We start from the raw sequence: 4441 nt of genomic DNA, 5'->3' as shown, positions 1-4441 counted from the left end.
GCTATGAAAAAATGCAGTATTCCTATCCCAAATTGAAGCTAATTTATCCGAGCTCTCTGTTCCTAGTAACGTTCATCTTTTTTAGTCTCAAAGTTCAATTGAATTTTTGCATCAATCAGTTATGCCATGTTGATATCATCTCTGTCTGCCCCTGCAAGTTCTGATAATCTAGCTGTGAGCAGATCCTTTCTCATTTTTCTATAGATTCGAATTTGTCCTGCCTATCGTCTCAATCCCCCTTTTAAAATATCTAACTTTTGCAACAAGTTGCTAGATGATGACTCTTATATATTTTTGACTTTTTCATTAAACAACTCTTCCATTATCCACCAAGCTTCAAACTTGAAAGCTTTAGTAGTCACCCAATTTTCAGCCCGTTTAGTAGTAATAAAAAGAGGATAATAATCTAAGAAAGAATGAGACATATGTTGAATAGTTACCTCTGGAAACAAAGTCATCCATTCGTCATTAGAAACTTCGCAATCCAATCGTTCACGAATGTTTGTCTCGGAAAGGTTTCCTCTCTCCCATGTAAACTAATTTCCAGAAAACCCCACATCCAATAGTTGACAATCTGCTAAAACATTACAGAAATTCTCTATTTTTTGTTCATCACAGGGTAACCCTCCTTTTTTTTCAAAACCATACATTATCTCATTAAAGTCTTCACAAACGAACCAAAGCCTCCTCATCGTTATGTAAATTCCTCAACACATTCCGAGACTCATTTCTTTCCTGAGTATGGGGAGATCCATAGAAACAAGTGAGTCTATTTTTCTTTTACCTCATTATCCTCAACCATCACATCAATGTGTCTTTTAGAAAAACTCCCCAGCTCAATGCAGATTTCATTCCTCCATGCTAAACATAGACCTTCTCTAGTACCAATCGGATCAACTTCAAACCCATTCACATAACCACATCTATGACGAACTTTTTCCATCTGACTTTTACACACTTTAGTTTCCATAAAGAAAACCACTTGGGGATTATGTGTCTTCAGCAAGTGTCAAAGTTTTCGGATCGTCCGTGAACTCCCCAATCCACAAACATTCAAACTTAAGATTTTCATTGCGCTCGATCGGCATGCCTCTTAGCAGCCGCAGATGAAAAATAATACTTCCAAGACTTTTCTATTTCTTTCCATTGTATTATTGATATCTTCCTCATTCTCCCCTCTAGCTCTCTTCTTTCCTTCCTCCCCAATTAAAATTCCATTTTCCTGATCATGCTTCATATCAGCAAGAGCCGGATTAGTTGACAATTTAACTCCCGCTTGCCCTACAAAAGTCGATCTTCCTAACTTATGTTCAGCGGCCCACATATTATTCCCTTGAGTGTATCTTTCCTTTCTATTACCTCCAAAATTATCTTCACCGTATTCTCGCAGCCAGATACTTTTCATTGTTAAAGCCCTTCTAGATTGAGCTCTTAACGATAAATTCCATCCTATTTTAGTAACTTCTATACCTAGCTCCATTTTTACGACCATAGAAAAAGCAAAAGAGTGACAGCCGTTCATACCTGAAGCTCACGTATGTACAGTTACCACTAAACTATATATGTTTCTTCCTTTTCAGAGGCTGCCTCGCATCAATCTGTACTTGTATTCTCATGTAGTTCTTATTTTCCTTACCCAAATTCGATCCATCATACTCTTATAAATTTCCCTATAAAATTTCCCAATTGTATTGCCAAATTCTCCGAGTAAAAACCAATTAGGATGTCATAGATCTGAAACCCAAAAAGGCAACATGATTAAAGGAACTCTTAATGGATCCTCCCCTATTGTAATTTGTGTAGCACTAGTAAATTATTATTAAACGTCCATGGTGATCCATTTAAAACTCTCTCCAAATCCATGTCATGAAAAAATTAGAACAAGAATCTTCTATCTCCCAGATCTCGAATCTAGACACCCCGAACCGAGTGCTATAAGTTTGCCATAGTACTCTTCATAGCCGAAAAATGGATAATACTTGCTGCTAAGAAATAACCTACTAACCTGAAAAACCCCCTTCAATCTGCGTGCTCTGCTCTGGTTGTACTTGTAGAACTGCTTCTTCTTCTTCGTCTAACATTAATCTGGCTAATTCCATCTCTATTTTTACAGGACTGAGGCCCGATCTTGATTGTCCCCGTACTTTGCTATGAATAAAATTGTTTAAAGGTGATCCACCAACAAAAACAAACGACACTAAAAAGAAAACCTAGAATGCGTGCTAGGGAAGCAGACTTTTTCATGCTAGGTAGCAGACTTTTCATACTAGGGTAGCAGACATTAAGTATGCTATTTTTTTATTGTTTTACTTATATAAATAAACATTAGTAAAATAAATAAAATTATTATAACTTAAAACTCAAATAATTTGAATTAAATAAATAAAATTAATTCACATAAGTCACACAAACTAATATATATATTTTAATATAGGGTTAAATATAAGTTTAGTATCTGAATTTGTCCACCTCTCCTAGATTAGTACCTATGATTTTTTTTATCCCAAATTAATACTTAAATTTTTTTTCAGTCCAATATATATATTATTTTTTTATTGATGTGGTAGCGTTGGCCATTGGCATACTGCCACGTGTCACTCTCTTTCGGCTTGAAAAATGGTTCCCATTTAATTATTTTTTTTTCATTTTATATTTTTAAAAATCCTTTTATTTATTTTTTTCCTTTGAAATTTTCTTTCCCCATGTCTTCTTCTACCTTTTTGGTTGCTGCAACTTTTTTCCTTTTTATTTTTTATTTTTTCCTTTCACCATATTTACCTGACCCTCTTCGTCTTCTACTTCTCTTCTGTGTTTTTCATTTTTTTTCTTTTTTTCCTTCAAACCCCCTCTCAAATTTTTATAAACAACTTCAATATATTTATGCAGGAGGGTAAATGTTTGAAATTCCCTCATTCTCATAGCTTGATACATGCAATACTGTGGTAGAAAGTTTTTGATGATTGGTTATTATTTTGAGCCTTTTTGATATTGTAGATTTTCTTTTTTACAAGTTATCATTTAGGGAAATTTAAGGTTCGATAATGGTGAATTTCTTTTTTCCTATGTGCGTACCCCTCCATTCAATGTTCTTATAAATCATGGAATCCCAGACCAGATGCCACCATCCAACAACTATCGTATCCATGGAGTTTCTGCAGATGAATATGCTTGGGTATTTCTTAATCCCTGCAATCAAATAGTGACTGTAAAGGTAGTCGTGGGTTCCTTCGTTGAAGCATTTAACGATCACCGCCTTACGATCGGCACAACGACCCTGAAGGAAAACCACCGCCTTGTTTGGCTTTAGGAACTTCACCATTGTTGTTGTTGTTCTTCACTGTTCGTTTTTTTTTTTTGGTTTCGTCCTCCCAGTCGCACCATGGTAGTAGTAATAGAGTGTAGGAGAGGGAAAAGAAAAAAAATTATGAGTATATATTACATCAATCGAAATGAAACCCTAGCAGTAGTATAGCTTCTCCTTCTATAAACTGGCAGGCTCCATTATTGAAACTCTTTAGCAGTAGTCAAACGAACCAAACCAGGCTGAGAGCGTCGAAGCTTATCCACCTGAAGCACTCACTTCTACTCTGTCTTGCGTCAAAGCTTGGGTTTTTGGGTTTGTTGTGTTAGGATTTTTGTAGGTTTCGGATTAAGGAGAAATGAAACAATGAAATGGATTAGAGAAATTAGGATTCCTTCATCTTCTTCTTCAATGATGGAGAAAGAAAATGAGTTTTTTTTTTATAAAAGAAAGAAAAGAAAAGAAAACACTCCTCAACCATAGTCAAACAAGCAAATGGGCTTTTTTACCGAAAAAGAAAAGAAGAGTAGAAGCAGACTAGAAAAAAATTAAAAAGAAAAAGAAAAAGGGTAGAGGAGGGAAAATAAAAAAGAAAATAAGAAGAAAAATGAGGTAGAAGAGGATGCCATGTGGTGACATGTGACTGGTCAGCGCTGCAATGATAGCAAAAAATTAACCTCGTTAGTATAGTGGACCGAAAAAAATTTCAAACATCAATTTGGGACAAGAAAACCATAGGTACCAATCTAGAAAAAATGGACAAGTTTAGGTACGAGTATTATATTCAACCCTTTGATATATTAGGAATGAACTAATATAATTTAAATTTATGTCAAACATATGCATGATAATAATTTTAATCACCGTTCTATACAAATCAATATATATATTAAATTTTTTAACTTTTCACTAATATTAATTAGGTTGAGTAGTAGGGGAGTAGCTAGGTGTTGACAGGGGCCTATAAAAAATATATAACTTTTCACTAATATTACTAAAAATGTGTAAAAATTTTCATTTTTGGCCTTTTAAAATTTTTAAAATGTTAAATTAGTAAAGTAAAATTGTACTTTGCTCTCCTAAAAATGATAAAAAATAAATTTAATCCTTTAAAAATTATAAAGATATAGATTATTAAAA

The 4441-nt window shown here is 34.0% G+C and overlaps 1 long non-coding RNA gene across 1 annotated transcript; it reads right to left on the bottom strand.

The window, feature by feature from the left end:
• Positions 1 to 204: 204 nt before the first annotated feature.
• LOC121212258 (uncharacterized) lies at positions 205 to 2274 on the bottom strand. Its single transcript, XR_005907421.1, has 2 exons — positions 2006 to 2274; positions 205 to 1734 (listed from the first exon to the last, which is right to left on the bottom strand). It is a non-coding gene; the product is annotated as an uncharacterized lncRNA (long non-coding RNA).
• Positions 2275 to 4441: the final 2167 nt, after the last annotated feature.

The sequence above is a fragment of the Gossypium hirsutum genome, chromosome A13, assembly GCF_007990345.1.
Source record: "Gossypium hirsutum isolate 1008001.06 chromosome A13, Gossypium_hirsutum_v2.1, whole genome shotgun sequence".
Lineage (NCBI taxonomy): Eukaryota > Viridiplantae > Streptophyta > Magnoliopsida > Malvales > Malvaceae > Gossypium > Gossypium hirsutum.
This window is presented reverse-complemented; position numbering and strand designations above follow the sequence as displayed.